General features: G+C 42.7%; 1 protein-coding gene across 4 annotated transcripts in view; it reads left to right on the forward strand.

The window, feature by feature from the left end:
• The window catches only part of LOC133388894 (lipase member M-like), a 65225-nt gene that overhangs the window by 1892 nt on the left and 39923 nt on the right, over positions 1-23410 (forward strand). Inside the window, exon 2 of one of the 4 annotated variants that reach the window (XM_061635405.1) lies at positions 19708-19748. The exons of 2 other annotated variants lie outside the window; for them this stretch is intronic. The gene's annotated coding sequence lies outside the window, so the exon portion shown is untranslated. Of the gene's footprint in view, positions 1-2454; positions 2559-19707; positions 19749-23410 lie in introns of those variants that run through there. One more of the 4 variants, XM_061635404.1, reaches the window with a different exon arrangement.

Below are 23410 nucleotides of genomic sequence, written 5' to 3' on the forward strand. Positions count from 1 at the left end.
AGCAGACATTTGAATCCTCAAGAATTTATGACTATTGTAAATTGCTAATTCAGATGCACTTGGAAACAGTCAATTGTGTTTTTGTGATAAAACAATTCTCATAATTCTTTTGCATCATTTTCAAGAGCACATGGTTTCCCAGCAGAATCTCCATGCTTGCCAGAGTTATCCTAAACTGCAAATTTGACTGAAAGTGTTTGAATCAGTTCTCCTCTCTTTTTTTCTTTTCTTTTTTTAATTGAGTTTTAACCTGGATAAACAACATAAAAACATCTCATTCTCCTCTCTTGACTAGATAAACTGAGCTAGAAAACTCTCTTCACTTTAATAAAGCTTGCCCAGAGCAGAGTTTCAAGGACTTGGCTGAATGTAAAAGCTGATGTCAGCTATGCTTACACTAGCTGAACCTGAATATACTCCAAGCCTTAGGTGTGGCAGACACGTGTCATTTCAGCACACAGATTAGGAAACAGATTAGATTAGGAATTGTTGTTGATCACAAGTTGATATGAACCAAGAGAGTGATGTGGCTACAAAAATGGCAAATGCTATTTTAGGATGCATTAACAGAAGTATTGTTTCCAAATCATGTGAAGTACTAATTCCCCTCTATTCAGCATTGGTTTGGCTTCATCTTGAGTATTGCATCCAGTTCTGGCCACCACACTTTAAGAAGGATGCAGACAAACTGGAACAGGTTCAGAGGAGGGCAGCAAGGATGATCAGGGGACTGGAAACAAAACACTCTGAGGAGAGACTGAAACAACTGGATGTGTTTAGCCTTGAGAAGAGAAGCCTGAGGGGAGATATGATAGCACTCTTCAAGTACTGGAAAAGTCACACAGATGAGGGCTAGGAGCTCTTCCCGATCATCCCAGAGTGCAGGACATGGAATAATGGGCTCAAGTTACAGGAAGCCAGATTTCAACTGAACGTCAGGAAAAACTTCCTAACTGTTAGAGAGATACAACAATGGAACCAATTACCTTGCGAGGTGGTGAGCTCTCCAACACTGGAGACCTTCAAGAGGCAGCTGGACAGCCACCTGTCAGGTATCCTTTAAGTGGGATTCCTACATTGGACAGGGGGTTGGACTCAATTGACTTATAGGGCCCTTCCAAATCTACTATGCTCTGATTCTATGATTCTTGTTCCACTGGCCTCATAAGTTTCCTTGGGGAAGTAGTCTGGAAAAGGACATTGTGTGGCAGCCCCTAAGTTGTGGAATTGCCTCCCCACAGAGCTGTATCTGGCATCTTCATTATGTAGTTTCCATTGTATGCTGAAGACACCCCCTCTTTACCCTGGCCTTTGATACCTGATATATATATTTTTTAACCTGCCCTTCATCCAACTGGATCTCAAGTTGATATGAACCAAGAGTGTGATGTTGCTACAAAAAAGGCAAATGCTATTTTAGGATGCATTAACAGAAGTTAATTATAGTAATTACTTAATTATAGTAATAATAGTAATTATAATAGTAATATTATAGTAATAATTAAGAAGTTCTAATTAATATTGCTAAGTCCAAGGCTTTTCTAAATCTCATTACATTCTGAAGCTCCCAGAAGTGGGGAGACCCAATTGAAGAGGCCTCATATTTGATAGATTTGGCTTTAAATGTGAACTGAATCAAATTTCTCCCCCATCACTAGTCCACAGGATTTACAGCCCTCTGGTTGAGAGTGGTAGATGTCTCTGTAGTTAATGAGCGGGTCGGGGTGACATGCAGCGCCTCACGTAGTGTTGGGGGCACCGCCCCCATGAGAGGGGAGATGGATAACGCTGTCCCCAAAGCAGGTGGAGTAGGTATCGCTGCCCCCTGATTGGAAATGTTCTGTTCTGCCATCCCCATTCGCTGGTGTGCATCCAGTAATTTGTAAAGTCTACTAAAGTTCATCTTCCTGCGTCTGGGGGGCTTATACTTTTTAACATTCTTAGGTTTTTTCCCTTGAGGTGCAACTTTGCATTTCCTTCCACTGGGTCCCACCTGGGCATTGGCCAACTTAGGGATAGTTATGTTGCGCTTTGATATCGTATTTAATTTGAGGAGTTCTTCAATGAGGTAATTAAGCAGTCCATTTGCTTCTGTAATAAAGTTTTTGACAGACTCAGTCTCTCTGGCAACAATCACCATTTGCAACTTCAAGCACTGTTGTCCTGTTAACAAGAGCTTTTGGCCAATTTCTACAATTTCCAAACTAACCATGGCACCTGTAGAGCGAGTGGGCGATGAGTGGAGTTGCGTGTTAAACAAGATAAAGAATTTGAATCAACAGCTGGTGTGGTTTGTAAGTCCCCAGGGGTTTGTGCTAGCTGGAATGACGAGATCCCATCTTCAGTGGGAGGGGGTGACTCCCTCAAATTGTGGGTGTGTGTGGGCATTTGTGGCACACCAATGTCACATGCCGACAACGGGGAGGTATCCAAACCAGCTGGGGAGTTCTGGTCGGAAGAAATGCCCAGGTCAGCTCTTGAAATCGAGCCGTACAAATCAGCCAGGTCATCAGGCTCTGCAGTATAGTCCAGACCCAGGCTCAGCAGCTCCATTGGAGGTATGTCAGCAGCATTCGCAACGCTACAAGCCCCATTACTCTCATCCATGCCCTGGTTGTTCAGTGAGAAAAATTGAGTGATTCTGAGTTGAGACCCTCCACTGCGAGACTCCCCTAGGTTCTCAATCAGCTTTCTTCCTTGCTCATGGCACATTTTGTGTGTTTGAACCATTGTTTGTATAATATGGAGAGCCCCCCTGCTTTGAGGTTGTTTGTTGGATTGTGGAGTCTTAAGTATTACCAGATTCTTAATCAATGTTAGAGTAATACGGTGAGTCTTACAGAAGATTGATGGAAGTTAGGCTATAGATGAAATAAAACCTGGAGCCATTGCCCAGGATTAATCTCATTAATCTTATTGGGGCAGGATTGCAGTCTTAAAGGTACTCCTGATCCACTTTGGGCTCCGATTTGTTGCCTGTAGGATTTTTCTGGTTGTTTAAAGGAGATAGCTGCTAGCTGGGGTAGAATAAATAGGCTTCCGGCTCGACCTTGGCTTATAGTCAATATTTATGTTGGCAGAGTTCAGAATCCTCTTGGCAAGGGGTTTCCAAGCAAGAAACAAGCGCAAGTCTCTCGGAGCAGTAACTCACCACCAGCTGATAAGTAGTTGGTTTTTTCAAAAAGGCAAGTTGCGTTCACAGCATATGCAGCAAGGTTTACTCCCTTAGAAGATGGTGATAAAATACTACTAATAAAAACAAACTATATACAAAAGAAAAGTGATAAGAGAAAGGAGGGCGCAGGAGCTCACAGCTTGAAGAACTCAGGCGGCCGCCATCTTCAATGTAATAAATAAATAATTCCACAATTATGTTTGGAGTCTTTTAGTGTAAATTTTGCAAAGTGTTGCTATTCTTCACATCTTCACAGAAACAGAAACAAAAGAAAATGATTTCCTATAGGAAACTTCACCAAAATTGCAAAGTAGATCAGACATATTTAAAATGACCATCTGAACTATATCAGTAATGTTGCTTCCTCCCTGCTAAAACAAAATCAGCACAGCACATGTCTTCTTTCTATTATTTGGGCTGGTTGCAGGTGTTGCCACCACTCACCATATGCTCAGAGGCACATGTTACCAAATTCTTCCAAGCTACGCAGGAAGTGGATTGGACTATGAAAGACCAACCCAAATTGTGTTTGCATTTTGACAAATTTGTAGGGCAGTCCAACATCTCAGAGAGGAGGTCAGGTCTCTGCCCAATTTCCCTGCTTTTTAAAGTTTGATAGAAATATCTGTTGGCTATAGGTATGTTCTTAAACCGCAAGGTTTTTTGCTTATTAGTGAATTTCCCTGTTTTTTAATCCGGGAGATAAGAATGGGATCCTATGCAAGTTTGCTGAGAGTGGATCGATCATTTGCATGTTTATTGAATTCAGTGCAATTTACTCCCATGCAACCATGCTTAGAAAAGGTAAAAGTGACGGGGGGGAGGGAGGGAGGGCTGGATTGGGCAGAGGAGGAGAAAGAAAGGAGAGGAGAGGGGAAGGAGGGGAAAAGCAGGTCTGATCATTTGCATGCTTATTGAGTTTGATGGGATTTACTGCTATACAACGATGGTTAGGATAGGAAAAACTGACCATGGGGGAGGAGGAGGGGGAAGGGGAAGGAGCATATTGAAGGGGTCAAAGGAAGGGGGAGGTGAGGTTTGATCATTTGCATGCTTATAGAGTTCAATGGCATTTACCTCCCTGCAATCATGCTTAAGATAGGTATAACTGACCATGGGGATGAGGAAGGGGAGTGGAAGGAGGGGGAAAGGGGAGGAGGGGATTGGAAGGGGATGGGGATGGGTAAGGAGGGGCAAAGGAAGGGGGAGGGAAAGGGGCAAGAGGGGATTAGGAGAAAGGAGAAGGAGGGATGGGTTTGATCATTTGCATACTTTTTGAGTTCAATGGGATTTATTTCTGTGCAATCATGTTTGAAAATGGAAACAGACTGTCTTCAAGTCAATCCTGACTTATGCTGACCTGATGAATAGGGTTTTCATGGTAAACGGTATTCAGAGGTAGTTTTACCATTGTCTTCTTCTGAGGCTGAGAGGGAGTGACTGGCCCAAGGTCACCCAATGTGCTTCATGGCTGTGTGGGAATTCGAACCCTGGTCTCCCAGGTCATAGTCCAACACTGACCTGGGGGAGAGGCAGGGAGGGGAAGGGAGGAGATTGGATGGGTGGGCACTGAGCAGAAGGGAAACCCCTTTCCTTTCCAAAAGGAAAACATTGTGAACAGTATCACTGCTTTTCAGCCTTTCCCCCATCTTTTTATTCTACAGCAGGCACATCTAGCCTCCCACCCAAATTTAAACCAAAGCTTTCCCTGGCCACATCCACACCAGGCCTTTATTTCACTTTGGACAGTCATGGCTTCCCTCAAAGAATCCTGGGAAGTGTAGTTAGTGAAGGGTGCTGAGAGTTGCTAGGAGACACCCAGTTCCCTCACAGACTTCAATCAGAGTGGCTGACTGTTAAACCAGTCTGGCCACTGAAGCTCTCTCAGTGGAACATGAGTCTCCTCTCAGCACCCTTCACAAACTACACTTCCCAGGATTCTCTGAGGGAAGCCACGACTGTCTTAAGTGAAATCAAAGTCTGGTGTGGGTGTGGCCCCTTGATTAGCCAAGCCTAGCAGCTGTGAGGCTTTTAGAACTCTGACAGTTGGTTCTTACTGAGCAAACCCGCCCTTATCATTGGCTTCCAGCCAAAATTTCTTAAATAAATTAAAAACCAGCCAGGCATTTTTTTAAACTTTTAAACTGCAGCAGATGAAGGTCAGAGTATGGGGCAAGGTCAGTATTAGGATTACAGGTACTCTGTGAACATGGCTGATTTGTAATGAATTTCAACAGATTATGAGAACTCTCCGAGAAAAAAGTCCAAAAGGACTCTGGAGGTTTTTTCTCTCTTTTTAGACTTTGAACTCTCGATTCTCTCTGACTGTTTTGTGCATCACCATGAAAATTGAGAAGGTTGTTAAGCAAGCATTTCTGAGTTCAGGACTACAAGTTTTGTAAGGTTTTGTTTTGAAATGAGCTTATGAGAAGCATCAGAATGGCATGGGGGTATTTTCAGTTTAACATTACGGAATGTGAAAAATCCCCGCTGACTATAGTATACAGCCACTCTTGTAGCTGTATAATTTCTTGCCCATCCATAGTTGCTCTGCAAGATAGCAGTCACCATCTGGGAATGGTGACTGTGCAGTGGTGAGCACCAGCGATCATTGATGGTTTTCTCAATGTCACAACAAAAACCAAAGCAAGGAAAATTTGTAATCATTTAATGCAAAACACCTAATCTGTGTGCTGAAATGTCACATGTCTGCCAGACCTAAGGCTTGGAGTATATTCAAGTTCAGCTAGTGTAGGCATAGCTGACATCAGCATTTACATTCAGCCAAGTCCTTGAAACTCTGCTCTGGGCAAGCTTTATTAAAGTGAAGAGAGTTTTCTAGCTCAGTTTATCTAGCCAAGAGAGGAGAATAAGATGTTTTTATGTTGTTTATCCAGGTTAAAACTCAATTAAGAAAAGAAAAAAAGAGAGATTCAAACACTTTCAGTCAAATTTGCAGTTTAGGATAACTCTGGCGAGCATGGAGATTCTGCTGGGAAACCATGTGCTCTTGAAAATGTTGCAAAAGAATTATGAGAATTGTTTCTTCTCGCATGTAGTATTGCTGAGCCAGGTTTTTCCAATCTTATAACTGTGCTCTTGGTTTAATTCTCCTAGTTGTAGACCTTTGTACTTATCCCTGTTAAATTTCATTCTGCTGTTTTGAGCCCAATGTTCCAACCTATCAGGATCACTTTGAATTTTTTTCCTGTCCTCTGGGCATTAGCTATCCCTCCCAATTTTGTATCACCTGCAAATTTGATAAGCATTACTTGCAGCTCCTCATCCACATCATTAATAAAAATGCTCATTACTGTTCATTACCTGAAATGGTCACAAAACCACATGGCATCCTGTGCTCACCACAAGAACAGGAAACTAACACAGTACGGTACAACCACAAGAACAGGGAACTAACACCAATTGTCTGAAGTGTGTGTCATAAACAGCTTCTTAAGATCAAGGAGAATGTGAGCTTTGCTCCCATCTATTGGTGTCAATGGTGTACAATTTGAATAATAAAAGTTTCTAGGTTTTCATTATTACATTCAAGAGGGTTTCCAGAAGGGTGAAGAGCTTGAGATATATTAGAAGTTTAAGTGTGATCTGTTCCATTTAAATGGTAAAGGAATTGAGGGATATAAGATTTTAGTTTAAATATTTTAGAGGGGAGAACAGAGATTGTGAATGTTTGTAAATAAAGCATAAGGAAGAGTCCTCAGGTAATTAACAGAGATTGTGGGGACCATGGAACATTTAATAAAGACAAACAGAAGAGTAATATTAACTGTGTCTGTACCATTGGAAGATTGCAAAGAATGTCCTGTTGCTCTCCCTACCAAGCTGAAATGAATGATAGGGGCTATAAAACTAAAGATAATATAAGGTATAGTTTAGATAAAATCATTTATATAAGGTTAATATAGGTATAGATTATAGGTAATCATAATAAGAGAATAGATATAGCATCAGATAAGGCTTTAATAAAGAAGATCACCTTGGGGACAGCAATGATTGACAATATGGTCAGAAAAAGCCCCTTCTCCCCTGAAAAGGAGAAGTGAGAGAAGGTAAAAACCACAGAATTCACCACAAAAAGAGCAACATTGGTGCAGTTTGGGATAAACAATCTACTTAGACAGGGGCAGATCCTTTTGGGGTTATGTTCTAAGGGGAGTAAGACCCAATCAACATAGAAAGATTAGCATGAAATTAATAGTTAATTAGCAGGGGTTTACTGGAAATGGGGGGGAGAGTATTTAAGTGGGAATCCAGGGCAACTCAGGGCCATTAGCGTACTCTGAAACCCAGAGATGTGTGTTGTGTGATTGGGGAAAGGAGAGGTGGCCCAAGGATCCTTGTTGTCTTTTAGTGTTTGTGAGTATTAAGTTTACTTTGCTTGCTGAAGAGTGTGGAGAGTGTGCTTGCTTCTATTTCTAATTATCCAAAAAATGCCTGTTTTGAATGATCAGCTTCAGATTCCTGCTTTTGCTGGGTTTTAAGGAGGGAGGATATTTGTGGATGGAGTGGATGCAGGGGTGGTAGTAAGGGTATAAGGGGACCCTCGGTATTACAATCCCTATAGTCATCACTACTGGAACCAAATCTATTCACTAATAGGTAAAAAGTCCCTTGCAGTTTAAGAATGTTACCAAATTCTTCCAAGCTACACAGGAAGTGGATTGGACTGTGGAAGACCAACCCAAATTGTGTTTCCTTTTTGACAAATTTGTAGGGCAGTACAATATCTCAGAGAGGAGGTCAGGTCTCCTGCTCCCATGGTGCATTCACTAGAGTTGCCCAATTTCCCTGCTTTATAAAGTTTGATAGAAATATCTGTTGGCTATAGGTACGTTCAAATACTGTAAGGGTGTTTTTTTTTTTTTTTTGCCTATTAGTGAATTTCTGTGCTTTTTAATCCGGGAGGTAAGAAATGGGATCCTGTGCAAGTTGGCTGAGAATGGATTGCTCATTTGTATGATTATTGAGTTCAGTGGGATTTACTCCCCTGCAATGCTTAGGATAGCTGAAACTGACCATGGGGGATAGAGAGGGGAGGAGGAGGACAAGCAGGAGTAGGGGAGGAGGAGGGAGGGGAGGAGGAAGGGCAGAGGGGAGGAGGAAGATGTGAGAAGGCAGGAGAGGGAGGGGAGGAGGAGGGCAGGTTTGACAATTTGCATACTTATTGAGTTCAGTGGGATTTACTCCTATTCAATCATGTTTAGGATAGGTAAAACTGACCATGGGGGTGGAGTAAAAGAGGGAGAGAGGGAGGGAGGGCTGGAGTGGGGAGGAGAGGAAGAAGTAGAAAGAGGGGAGGGGAGGAAGAAGGGAGAGGAAGGGAGGGGAGAGGAGGGGAGGGGAAAGACAGGTCTTATCATTTACATGCTTATTGAGTTCAATGGGATTTACTGCCATGCAATCATGGTTTGAATAGGTAAAACTGACAATGGGGGAGGATGAGGGGGAGGGGAGAGGAGAAGAGAGGGAAGGAGGAAGGGAGAGGAGAAGGAAGGGGGAGGAGAAGGGAGGGGAGGGGAAGAAGGAGGTGGGGAAAGGAGGGGATTAGGAGAGGATGGGGAGGGGAGGGAGGGGCAAAGGAAGGGAAGGGAAAAGAGAGAAGATAGGGGAGGAAGGGAAAGCAGCTTTGATCATTTGCATGCTTTTTTTAGTTCACTTGGATTTACTCCTATGCAATTATGCTTAGAATAGGCGAAACTGACCTGGGGGAGGGGCAGGGAGGGGAGGGGAGGGGAGGAGATTGGGCGGGTGGGCACTGGGCGGGGAAGCCCCTTTCATTTCCAAAAGGAAAACACTGTGAACAGTATCATTGATTTTCAGTGTTTCCCCCACGTTTTTATTCTACAGCAGGCACATGTCATCTCCCACCCAAATTTAAACCAAATCTGTCCCTGGCCACATCCACACCATACCTTTATTTCACTTTAGACATTCATGGCTTCCCCCAAAGAATGCTGGAAGTGTAGTTAGTGAAGGATGCTGAGAGTTGCTAGGAGACTTCTTGTTCCCCGCACAGAGCGTCAGTCAGAGCAGCTGATTGTTAAACCACTGTGGCCAGTGGAGCTCTGTAGTCTCCTAACAACTCTCAGCACCCTTCACAAACTACACTTCCCAGGATTCTTTGGGGGAAGCCTTGACTGTTTACAGTGAAGTAAAGGTCTGATGTGGGTGTGGCCCCCTGATTAGTCAAGCCAAGCAGCTGTGAGTCTGGTTTTAGAACACTGACAGTTGGTTCTTACTGAGCATGCCCAGGCTTATGATTGATCCCAATGTTAAATTTCTTAAATTAATTAAAAAATCGCCCCAGGCATTTTTAAAACTTGTACACTGCAGAAGATGAAGCTCAGAATATGGGGCAAGGCCAGTAATAGGATTACAGGTACTCTGTGAACAAGGCTGATTTTTAATTAATTTCAACAAATTATGAGAACACTGACAGAAACAAGTCCAACAGGGGTCTGGGTTTTCTCTCTCTCTTTTCACTTTGAACTGTCAATTCTCTCTGTTTCGTGTATCATCATGAAAATTTACAGGGATGTTAAGCAAGTGTTTCTGAGTTCAGGACTATACATTTTGTAAGGTTTTGTTTGGAAATGAGCTTATGGGAAACATCAGAATAGCATGGGGGTATTTTCAATTTAATATTGCGGAATGCAAAAATCCATGCTGGCTATAATACACAGCCACTCTAGTGGCTGTATAATAAATACTGGGACTGGGCTTGTAGGCATAAGAACCAATAGTCTAGTTTCTGATGGTATCCTTGTGCCTGGAAGACACCCCCCTGAGAACTCTGCAACAGTTCCATCTAGCCTACATTTAGCTAGCTTACTAATTAAAATATCAGGGGCACTTTGTCAAAAGCTTTGCTGAAGCTGAGATATATTATGTCCACAGCATTCCCATAGACTACTTGGGAGGTTACCTGATCAAAAAATGAGAAAAGATTGGTCTGGCAGGATTTGTTCTTGACAAATCAATGTTGGCTTCTAGTAATCACTGCATTGTTTTCAGTGTGCTTACAGATTGACTGCTTTATAGTCTGCTGTAGAATTTTCCCAGGGATTGATGTCAGGCTGACTGGTCTGTAGTTCCCAAATTCCTCCTTTTTGAAGACAGGGACATTAGCCCTCCTCCAGTCATCCTGGACTTCACCCATCCTAGATGATTTCATAAAGATAATAGAGAGTGGTTCCAAGAGTTCTTCAGCCAGTTCCTTCAATACTCTAGGATGTAATTCATCGGTCCCTGCAGATTTGAACTTGTTCAAAGTAATTAGGTATTCCTTGACTATTTGTCTATTAATCTCAAGCTGCAATCAGACTTCATATTTGCCAGGAGGGTTATAGACCCTCTTTTGGGAGAAGACTGAGCCAAAGTGGATGACTACAAATTATAAATCTCAAGTCACTAGACTATGGGATCCAAACAACAGATATGATACTAACTAGAGCAGGTTATAAATCTTTGGGAGTTTCCTTGACTCAGGATGATTCCCTTAAAGGGAAAGTGAAGCAAACAAAAATGACTCACTCTCCTAAGAAAGTACAGAGATTGCACAAAGTGCAGGAAACAGATTGTGTAAGAGAGGACTGTGCAAGACTTGATTGGTCTCTGGACACCAAGGGCCACCTGACTGAGAATAACGACAATAGGGAGAATAATAATAACAACCTTGCATCAGAGTTTGCCCTGATAGAGGATTCAATACATCTTCGACTCCCCTCCCCTCCTACCCTAGACTCCTCTACTACTCTGGATGATGAGTTACTGCTGAACCAAGTGGCACCCTCGCATAACAACAAAGTAAATTCTCAGAGTTTCTCAGTGCCGACAGGCTCATTGCAAGTAGAGGAGCTTCCTGTAGAAGGATGGCTCCTCTTAATATTGCAAGACATCAATCGCATTAAATCTTTCCTGGATCAAAGTAATCGTCTTTTAACTACCCTTACTGAATTTGTAATGGCTGGTAAATTGAACCAACCGATAGTGGAGTTGGACAGACAGCTGAGTGTCGATAAACTTTCTAAAAATAAACAGAAAGTAGAACGCTGTAAGGGTTCTATTAAATCTACCAGGAAGAAGAGGCTGACTTCTCAAAAAAAAAAGCCAAAATATCAAAAATCCTAAATTCCCAACTTACAAAAAAATGGAATTTGGGAAGCTTTATAGGCACTTAGAACCTGATTCCGCTTCCAGAGCTGCACGTTCGGACCTCAGAACTGCTAGTAACAAAATAGAGCCTAAGGATAAGATAGAGCGTAAGGCCACCTCATATCCCTCAGCTGATGTGGATAGACATAGACTTGTGGCTTCCGCTGGCGAATGTCCTACTCGGGGAATGAGTTCACAGAAACAGCCCGGAAATAATTCATCGGATATAAATATACTATCGCCAGAAAATAATTTGGATAAAAACTGGAATTTAACTCTTAATAGAAGAAAATTGATGTTATTCAACTTTCAGAGACCCAGGGGTTTTCTCCTCCAGATGCCGAGGAAAATACATCTCATGAACATCTTTCAAGAAATTCTTCCGGGTAAATTTTCTTACTGTGATATTGCTCGAGTGGATTATCTTCCTTCCTCTATATTTAAGACCCGTGCTATGATTACTTTTAATGACCCGAATCGGGCTTCCTTATTACTTGCTTACAGAAAGGAACTATGTAAACATAATGTTTTTGTGCAAAGAGTTTTTGAAAACGTAGCACCCCCAGTACCCCTCCTAACTACTCGGCAAAATCTCATGGCCAGTAATGTGGGGAATGAATCTTGTAGGGGTTTGAACCATCTAATTTTTAATAGTGCCAAAAAACTCCTAAGACAGCACAAGGTGCAAGGTGCTTCTTCACATCAGAAGATGGTCGATAAGGGAGATGTATCACATGCTCATTCCCTCCCTAATGAAACAACCACCTTTGATAGTGAAGAGCATTGGCTGATTCAATTATTCGGGGAGCTGCCATCTGAGGCGCAGGAGGATATAATAATAAAGTTGGAGACTCTGAAAGATCACTTATTAACCCTACATCGGGGAAGTGACAGGCACCAGAAGGAGATATCAATTGTTTACTCAGAAAACCTCCCCTCACCCTCCAAGGCCCTTCCTCTGAAGGCTCCAATGCCTGAGATCTCCTCGCTTCTAGTGGAAATTAATCCTGTTGCAGATACCCGGAGGGGTATTTACCCTTTGAGTCCCCGAACACTTCCCCCTGGCAACAATAACCCCCTTATAAGTAAACCTTCACTGTCTTGGGTAGAGATGAGAAAACTAGAGACGGAGGAACTTGGGACGTGTGATGCTTGTTTTACAAAGAAGGAATCCCTGAATAAAGCTCCTGAATGGATCTCTTCTAATGTGAGCAGATGGAGTCCAAGCATGGAAGTGATCGAGCTAATAGAGGAAGATATTATGTCTCTTGAAGCTTGCAATAACCCCAATAGTCAATATGTCCCCCAATGCGAAGGGAATTATGAGCATTCTGTAGGAGAGCTCTGTAATTCAAATGCTCTGTCTTATGAGAGGGCAAATTCGGAAAGTACAAGTCCAGCTAGCTCCCCCTCCTATTCTTTTTGACTGAATTTTCTTGAGAGGCCTGATCAAGCAACTGTGCAGTCTGGAAATGCTGCCGGCTGGGAAAACATAATTTCTGACTTTGACCCTGCCCTTAGAGAGGTTCAAGATAGTACCCATTTTCCAGAGCCTTGGTCCAAAGATAACCTATTTCAAAGCTCTCGGATTTCTTACAACGGCAGGATGTGTTCCCCTCATAGTAGGTCAGGGAGGGGGATCCAGGTGGCTTCCATTAGTACCATAGAGGGCAGAGGGAGATACGGTATGGGGGGACAGCGATGTTATTGGGTGAGAGGGATATGCAACAGGACATTGGTTGCCCCCAAGCTGTCTCCCCATTCAAATAACCTGGATAGCCACGGTGTCAGTCCCCCTGGGTTGAAATTGCTACTCATAAATGCCAGGTCGGTGAATGGTAAAACAACGGCCATTCAGGACTTGATCCTGGATGAGCACGCCGACCTGGCCTGTATTACTGAGACCTGGTTGGATGAAGCTGGGGGGGGTTAATCTCTCTCAGCTCTGCCCATCAGGTTTCTCGGTGCAGCAGCAGGCTAGATCTGGGGGGCGGGGAAGAGGAGTCGCAGTGATCTACCAAGATACCATCTCCCTGACCAGGTGCCCTGTCCCGCAGTGCTCTGGATTCGAGTGTGTGTATTTAAAGCTGAGCGGCCGGGACAGAATAGGGATTTTGTTGGTGTACCGCCCACCCCGCTGCTCAACAGTCTCCCTTCCTGAGCTAACCGGGGTGGTCTCGGGGTTGTTGTTGGAGTCCCCGCGGCTTGTGGTCCTGGGGGATTTCAACATTCATGCCGAGGCCGCCCTGTCAGGAGTGGCTCAGGACTTCATGGCCTCCATGACAACCACTCATGCTGCGGGTCACACTTTGGATCTTGTTTTCTGTGTGGAGAAGGATGATGGTGATCTTGGTGTGGAGGATCTTTTTTGGCTCCCTTGTCATGGACAGATCACTACCTGGTTGGGTTTAGACTCACTGGGACTCAGAACCTCTGCAAGGGTGGGGGACCGATTAGGATGGTCCGCCCCAGGAGCCTGATGGACCCAGATAGGTTCCTGAGGACTCTTGGGGATTTTTCTGCCACCTTGGCAGGTGATACTGTCGAAGTCCTGGTTGACCTCTGGAATAAGAAAATGGCCAGAGCGGTGGACACGATCGCTCCTGAGCGTCTCCTCTCACATAGTGGAGCCAAACCTGCCCCTTGGTTCACCAAGGAGCTGGCGGTGATGAAGCAAATAAGACGGAGACTAGAGCGATGCTGGTGGAAGACTCGGAGCGAGTATGACCGAACACGGGCTAGAGCCTATTTGAAGGCCTACTCCGTGGCAGTACGGACAGCAAATAAATCTTTTTTCTCTGCTGCCATTGCATCTGTGGGGAGTCGTTCAGCAGAGCTGTTTCGAGTGGTTAGGGGTCTTTTACATTTGGACCACCGAGAGGATAATATATACCACTCAACAACCCACTGTCAAGAGTTTGCACGACATTTTGCAGGTAAAGTCGCTCAGATTCGCTCCGACTTAGATGCTAGGTTTGATACAGTCCCAGGGGATGTTACTTTGGTGCCTGCCTGTCCAATATTGATGGATTCTTTTCAATTTGTGCAGCCTGAGGATGTGGACAGGATCCTTGGAGAGGTGAGAGCCATCACATGTCTGCTGGACCCTTGCCCTTCCTGGCTTATAAAAAAGGCCAGAGAGGGACTGGCTGAGTGGGTGAAAGAAGTGGTCAATGCCTCATTACAACAAGGCAGAATTCCAAGGTGCCTAAAGGAGGCAGTTGCGAGACCTTTATTGAAAAAACCTTCCCTGGACCCCTTAAACATGGATAACTACCGGCCAGTGTCCAATATTCCATTCTTGGGTAAGGTAATAGAGCGTGTGGTGGCCTCCTAGCTCCAGAGATTCCTGGATGAAACAGAGTATCTAGATCCATTTCAATCTGGTTTCAGGCCTGGGTATGGGACGGAGACAGCTTTGGTTGCCTTGGTGGACGACCTACGCAGAGAACTGGACAGGGGGAGTGTGTCCCTGTTGGTTCTGCTGGACCTCTCAGCGGCTTTCGATACCATTGACCATGGTATCCTCCTGGACCGCCTAGCTGGGATGGGACTTGGGGGCACTGTTTTACAGTGGCTCTGGTCATTCCTGGAGGGGCGAACCCAGAAGGTGGTACTGGGGGACTCCTCTTCGACTCCTTGGCCATTGGCCTGTGGAGTCCCTCAGGGTTCAGTTTTGTCCCCTGTTATTTAACATCTACATGAAACCGCTGGGAGAGGTTGTTCGGGCGTTTGGAGTTCAGTGCCACCAGTATGCTGATGACACCCAACTCTATTTCTCCTTTCCACCTTAAGCTGTCTTAATTTTAAACCGGTGTCTGACATCAGTTGTGGATTGGATGAGGATGAACAAACCGAGGCTTAATCCAGACAAGACAGAGGTGCTCCTGGTCAGCCGTAAGGCAGATCAGGGAATAGGGATACAGCCTGTGCTGGATGGGATTATACTCCCCCTGAAGACACAGGTTCGCAGTTTGGGTGTCCTCCTGGACTCAGCTTTAAATTTGGATTCCCAGGTTTCTGCAGTGGCCAGGAGGGCTTTTGCACATTTGAGATTAGTGCGCCAACTGTGCCCGTTCCTTGACCCGTCCGATCCGGCCACGGTGACACATGCCTTAGTCACATCCCGTTTAGATTACTGTAACGCGCTCTACATGGGGCTGCCTCTGAAGACTGCTTGGAAACTTCAGCTGGTACAACGTGCTGCAGCCAGAATGCTAACTGGGGCTGATTACAGGGACCATACAACTCTCCTGCTAAAAAAGCTCCACTGGCTGCCATTTTGTTTCCGAACACAATTCAAAGTGCTGGTGTTGACCTATAAAGCCCTACATGGCTTGGGTCCAAGCTATTTGTCAGACCGCATTGCCCTCTATGTGCCTGCCCAGGCCCTGAGATCTTCAGGAGTGGCCCTTCTTTCAATACCTTCATCCGCACAAGTACAACTGGTGAGGATACAAGATAGGGCCTTCTCGGTGGCTGCCCCTAGGCTTTGGAATTCCCTCCCTAAGGAGATAAGAATGGCCTCTTCCCTGCAGTTCATTCGTCGACAGGTAAAAACTTTCTTATTTCAGCAAGCCTTTGATTCTGAAGGCGGCCAAGGATAGGCCCAAAAGGAGGTCATATTGCTCTTGCTTGTTTATTTTTTAATTATTCTGATTTTATGAGTATAGTTTTTAATATCAGAAACAGTTTAATGCTATTTTAAATTAGAGTTCATTTTTTAATTATATCTGTCTATATTTATTTACTTATGTATTATATGCTTTTAACTTTGGTAGGTTTTAATTGTATCTGTTTTTTATCTGGAAGCCGCCGTGAGTTCCAATTTGGAAAAACGGCGGGGTATAAATAAAGTTAATAAATAATAAATAAATAAAATAAATAAAGTAGGAATTGAGCACTTCTGCCTTTTCTTTGTCATCTGTTATCATTTGCCATCCTCACCAAGTAGCTGAATGGCTATTTCTTTTCTCTGTCTTTGGCCTGAATAAAGCTTTTTTGTTGCTTTTAGCATCCCTCAGTAACCTCAGCTCATTCTCAGCTTTAGCCTTCCTGATGCCAACCCTGCAATTCCGTACTACTTGTCTGTATTCTTCCTTTGTGGCCTGGCCTTCTTTCCACTTCCTGTATGTGTCCTTTTTTTTGTTTTCAGGTCAACTGTAAATATTTTGTGAAGCCACATTGGCTTTTTCTGCTATCTTCCACCTTCTTTCCTTGTTGAAATTGTTTGCAATTGTGCCTTTAGAATTTCCTTTTTTAGCAATTATCACCCATCTTGGACTCCTTTTCTCCTAAGGGTTGCTTACCATGGAACCTTACTTTATCGTTGTTCTGAGTTTATTAAAATCAGCTTTCCTAAAGTCCAGGGTATGCATATGGCTACTTTCAGCTTTTGCTTCCTTTAAAATCAAGAACTCAAGTATAACATGGTCACTTTCCTCCCAAGTTCCTGTAACTGCCACTTCATCCACTAAATCATCTCTATTGGTTAGAATCATGTCAAGGATAACTGATTTTCTAGTTCCTTCCTTCACTTTCTGTAGGAGAAAGTTTTCAGCAACACAAGTCAGGAATTTTTTGAAGTGGCCATGTTTGGCAGAATTTGTCTCCCAACAGATATCGGGGTAATTGAAGTCTCCATGACTCCATCATGCCTTCTTGAAACATTGACAATTTGCTTTTCAAAAGTTTCATCCTTGTCTTCTCCTTGATTGGGTGGTTGGTAGTAGACTCCAGCCACCAAGTTCTTTTTTCCCTTGCCCCATTAATATTAATCCAGAGACTATCGCTGAGGCTACCAAGCTCATGCTCCTGTATTTCTGTGCAGGGATATATATTTTAACATACAGCATGACTCTTCCTCTCTTTCTATTTCTTCTGTGCTTTTTGAACCTTCAACTGCTGTATTCCAGTCATGGAAGTTTGAGTTATACCTATCAAGTCATTTTTATCCTCCTGTATTATGAGTTCAGGTTCATTCTGTTTGTTTCCCATACTCCGGCATTAGTATACAGACATCAAAGACCATGTGATTTATGGTCTGGCTTCCTCCCTACATTTTTATGAAGACTGCTACCATTAGAGCCATTCTCCCAGTTCCTGTTACTGTTCATAAGCCTTTGTCAGTCTTTACCTCCAAGTTTATGTCTCCCTCCCCCTTAGAATTCATTTTAAAGCCCTTCTGATGAAGTTCTCCATGCTGTGGCCAAACACATTCTTCCCAGTCCTTGTGAGGTACAACCCATCACCTGCCAGCAGTCATTCTTCATAGCCAGTCATTCACCCAAGTATTTGTCTTTCCCTTTCTACTCCTCATCTAAGTACCAGAAGGATGATACTATCTGAAATAGAAAACTATCTGGGTCCCAAAGTGCTTGAGTCTGCTTCCCAGAGCTTCAAAGTCTGACAAGAAGCCACCCTGTACCAATTTTAATACCCAGGAGGGCTTGTAGGGGAGGAGACAGTCTTTCAAGTGCTTGCTTGTGAGACATGACACAGAAATCTTGCTGAAGCTATGCAGAGTCAGACCTGCATCACACCCTGGAGGGGAGACTACCTGGAAACCCTAGGTATAGCACTTTGAATGCTGTTGAAGAAAGGTATTAAATGAGTATAACAGATAAATATAAAAGGTATATATTCCTAGCTGGAACTTTAATGTTGCTTTCAGAGAAAGAATTTAGAAATGCTTTTAAACAGATTCACAACAATCTTTTTATTTTTAATTTTACAGCCTATATGGGGCAATAAAGAATTCTGCCTTCTCAGTAACAAACAAAAAGCCATCTATGCCAAGATACACAACCATGTATAATTGACAAGCTTTGCCCCAAGCCATTTTCTTACCTGTAGGATGCAATGAGAAAAATCTAAATGTGATAGATTCTATATAATTATTCATTCTTTTTTTTAAAAAAAAAAGCAACAACACCCTGCTATGCACATGCACACAAGAAAAGAAAAGCAAACTAAGAATTTATTACTTGCCACAATGCTTCATTGCCTTTATACAATCCCTCTGTAATGAAATTTTTGATGCATCTTTTAACAAGTTTTCATCAACAATCTTTTGTTATTGTTGTTATTTTTAATAGTTTCAATTTATTTTCAAAATGAATGTCCTGCTACTAGGTAGGCTGGCTACTTTCAGCACACCCACAAAAAAGAAAGAGGGCTCAGATTTGCATACTCTAACTGGATATGCTAGTTTATAGGTGCACATTTAGAAATAATGACTACAATGGGGAAGACTGTGATCAGGACAGGTGACCTGTGTGTCTGCTCAGTGTGCTGTCTAGGTGTTAACAGTTGATGGGCAACTTCAAGGGCCTATCTGTTCTCCTTTCTGAAGGTTCTTTATCTTTAAACCAGATTTGGACTGGATAGCCCTCTAAATAGGGGATGCAGTCAACAAGAGGACTGTCCTCTAATATGTCTTCAAATAGAGGACCCTTTAAAGGAAGACGTGTTCATCCAAAGATATAAATAGAATGTTTAATGTGTTTTAAGAGAGTAGCAAATCTGTATATTGCAGCTGCAATTTGGATTTTAAAAAGCTTTGTGAAAGAGAACCTTGCACACCGTATGGGGGAGTGTTAGATGAATTTTTTCTTTTATGTTTTTGATCTGTCAAGCATAAACAGTACTGTAACTTCATTGTGCTTAGCTCAGTTTATGACCTCAGTCCAGCTCCAGAACTGTGCAACTACCTAGATAGAACTAGTGGCTCTGTATGGGAATGTAAGCTCCAGCCAGAAAAAACAAGGATGGATATCAGCCAGTTCAGTTGGGCTCACAGTGTGGATGGGGGATACACAGCTAGATACTGATACACGTTCTCATCAGAAGCTTGCTTCCACATGCAGAATGGAAGTGTATGTATATCATACTGTCTTAATTGTCATGACCAATTGGCTTGTAAAATTTATTTATTTATTTATTTATTATTTGATTTATATCCTGCCCTTCCTCCCAGCAGGAGCCCACTCTTCAAGAATCAGGTTTATAAAAAAAAAAAATTATTTCCTACTGCTTTTCCTGAGTCAAATAGATGCATATGTCAGTGATTTTTTTAAAAAAAACATACCAGTATTTTTTTTAAAAAAAATCACAACCATTGGAAAACTACATAGAATCAAAAAGATTAATGTGCAGTTTTTTTGGAAGTCATAATAAAGTACCCAGGAAGTAAAAGCTATCCACCAGTTCCTCGTATCAATGAACCTGGGTGTGTAATTTCCTAATTATTATTTTATATTGTCGTGATTTATAATTACCAAAGGTCCTTGTGATACTGTTGTTAAATGCACAAGCTGTTATTACTTGCAGTTCATTATGTTCTGAACCTTGTGCAGGGTCCATTCAAGATTCAAGCATTAGTGGAGAAGGGGACCAGGTAAGCAAAAGTCTTCAGCTGATTTCCTTAATTTGATTATGGATATTCATTTTGCTTTGCAATACCATGGGCCTGATCAGATGCCGGTATAATGTGGATCTGATGCTTTTTGCAGATCCTTGTAATTTGGACCGTTTGCATGACGTTTTTGCCAACATGAGTACATTCAGCTGCTTTTGCCTTTAACTCCAGATTAAATCGATGTGACAAAAACCCAAAATTGCTTTTAAAATCCGCACCTGCTTCGGTGCTCTTCTACCCTGTATTACCTTTTAAGCGCCTTTTTTTGGCTGCTCAGTTTCTTCACCATTAGAATCACCCCAATTTAGTGTAGGATCCAGTCTCTGACCATATCTGGTACAAAGCCCTAATGTAATCCTTACTGGGAGGGCAACATCATTGATAACTGTCCACATATCTTCTTGAGGATCAAAAAATGCTCTGAATAACCAAATATCTGAAAGATCATCTCCTTCCTTGCAGACCCTCTCAGGTGTTATGCTAAGCAATGGAGATCCTCTTGGTAGTCCTACCACCCTCAGAAACTTGGGATGCTGGTAGCCCAGGAGATGGTATTTTCTATGGCAGCCCCTAAATTGTGGAACTCCCTCCCCACAGAAGTGCACCCAGCAACTTTTCTATACAGTTTTCAGCCAATGCTGCACCTTTTTTCTCTGACCTGTGTCATACAGTGGGCAGATTGCCAACAGCAGTAGTGAGTGAGGGGAAAGAGTAAAAAATATACTAATATTCTCTGTGAATAGCAGTTGGAAATGATTAAGATGATGATGATGAATGCTGGATAATATGCCTACAAGGTTTGACTGGCTTATTTATTTATTTATTTATTTGATTTATATCCCACCTTTTCTCCCAGTAGGAGCCCAGGGCAGCAAACAAAAGCACTAAAAACACTTTAAAATATCATAAAAACAGACTTTAAAATATATTAAAATACAACCACCATAAAAACATATTAAAACAAAACATCTTTAAAAACATTTTAAAAAGAAGGTTTAAAAATATATTAAAAAGCAATTCCAACACAGATGTAGACTGGGATAACTATAATAATAATAATAATTTTAAAAATTGTGTAATCACACAAGCTGCCTGCTTCTTGTTGTTTGCGGTTAGTAACTGGGAAATAATAACAATAATTTCAGAAAGCTGCAGCAAAATATGCCCACAAGGTTTAATAATAATTCTTAGCAATGATAAGAGTATAAAAACAACGGTCAATAAACATTTTTTTAAGAGAGTCGCAAAGGGCTAGGGTTGATTGGGAAAGAACAGAAAACAAACCCAAGCTGAACAAATGGCACCCAACCCCCACCAAATGTTTCTAAGAGACAGAACTTACAAAAGATTTCTGCATCTTAAGACTTGACCAGCTCCAAGCACTGTGATTGGAGAGTGTTGGGTAGCTGTATTAGAGACCGATCTGTACAAATCAATTCAGGACAACCCCATCTGTTCTGTAGAGATTTGTGCCTGCATCAATCCGATTTGTCCAAATCCGGTGCACAGTCCTAATTGTAACAGTAGTAAGAAGTCTCACATCAACAACAGGTTCAGACCCTGAGAGGGCTGCTGTACCTTTAAGAGTTGCATGAAAGGAAAATTTAACTTGTAGTAATGTAGTAGTAGTATACTTTATTGCAAATCCGAAGGCCATCGCATAACCAACACACAATCCTTTTTAAAAGGATAAACGCCAATAATACATATAAAACTAAAATTCCAATACGATTCTTTTAAAATTAGCAAGAGAATAAAACTTAATGGCCGGGGACCACACTTGGAATCAATTAAATGCTGAAAGGCCTGGTCTGTGCGAGAATAAGATAACCCCCCGGAGTCCCCTCATCGATCAATCCTGAATGTTCTGCATGGATTTTTTGGGCTGCCAGTGCAAAAAGGGACACCCTATGCGTTATAGAGGCGTCCATGTCTGACATCAGATAGTGTATTTTTTCATAGTCTAGAGCCAGGTGCGAGCGTGACAACAGCCCTGTCAAGTACTTTGCACGAGGGTGCGAATAAATGGGGCAGGTCAACAGATAATGAGGTAGATCTTCTACCTCTGGAACTCCGCAGATGCAAAGTCGCTGGGACCATGGCGTCCGAGAGTGGCGGCCATTCCTCACCGCGTTTGGCATGGTGTTAAAACGAAGTGCCGTGAATGCCAGCCTAAGGTTTACTGGGATGGGCTGAGCCAGGTATGGTGCTCTGGCGTGATCATGCTTAAAAACCCAGTACCATTTGGAGAATTTAGAATTAATTATAGTCAATCTATCTAAGTAGGCACAGTGTCGATAAATTGCATCACGAAGACTCAATTTGTTAGTTAAAGAGAAGAGGGCCTGTGGCGAGATGTGATAGAGTTGGTATAGACTATCAATTCGTGCGTTCCACAACACAACACAAGAGGCCTGGCCAAAACATAGATTGAGTATTAGCTTGGTTGGTGCGCCATTTATAGATCTCCAGAAGTTAATAAGGGTATACAGCCTCTGAGCGGTGGAAGGCCCATCTCTGCTCGTAGCATCGCCGATGGGGTGCCTGGAGGCAAAGACAGAAGTCTTCTCAGGAAGCTATTTTGTATAACCTCTAAACTGGCAATATGGGTTTCTTCCCAGCCCCGCACCGCCGCACCATACGTGATCTGAGGGATAACCTTACTTCGAAAATTTTTTAGGGCGGGGTCAATTAAATTGCCACCTGCAGTGCGGTAGAATCTAAGTATGGCCCCGCTTGTTCTTAGTGCTGACGCTTTGGTTCTTTCTATATGCTTTTTCCAAGAAAGTTTGTCTGAAAAATATATGCCCAGGTATTTGAAGACTCTGCATTGTTCAAGTTGGTAGCCGGCTATTGACCATTTATAGTTAAGGTGCCTTTTACCAAAGACCAATACCTTTGTCTTACCATAGTTGATCTGCAAATCTTCTTTAGCACAATAGTCATCAAGGCTCTGTTGTAACCTCCTTAAACCATTGCGGGTGATAGAGAGTAAAATCATATCGTCCGCATATAGGAGTATAGAGATTTTCCTACTTCCAATGGAGGGAGGAAAGAAGGCTGGACTGGATAACGCAGGGACTATACCGTTCAGGTAAAGATTAAAAAGTAGGGGAGCCAAAAGACAACCCTGTTTTATTCCTTTATTTACAGCAATGGGATCTGTTAATGAGCCAGAAATTCCTACCCTTACTCGTGCATTAGTGTTGGAGTGGAGTTCTCTTAGCAAAAACAAGAGACGCCTATCAATATTAGAGTTGGCCAACTTAGTCTACACTAGATTTCTATCTATGAAATCAAATGCTGCTGCCAGGTCAACAAATGCAACATATAAATGTTTAGTGGGCCCAGCAATGCATTGTTTAGCTAAGTAGTGAAGAGTCAGGCAGTGATCGATGGGGCTCATGCCTTTCCTAAACCCAGCTTGTTCCGGGAAGATAATTTGATTTTCGAATTCTCAGTCCTCTAGCTTGTGTAAGAGATATTTACTGTAAAGCTTAGCGCCAATGTTTAGGAGGCTAATTGGACGGTAGTTCATAGGGTCCCGCTTGTCACCGTGTTTATAGATAGGGAGGACTATGCTCTGTCTCCAGCCTTCTGGGAGGACACCGGAATGATTAATTTGAGTAAATAACTTAGCT

This window comes from Rhineura floridana, chromosome 7, assembly GCF_030035675.1.
Source record: "Rhineura floridana isolate rRhiFlo1 chromosome 7, rRhiFlo1.hap2, whole genome shotgun sequence".
Lineage (NCBI taxonomy): Eukaryota > Metazoa > Chordata > Lepidosauria > Squamata > Rhineuridae > Rhineura > Rhineura floridana.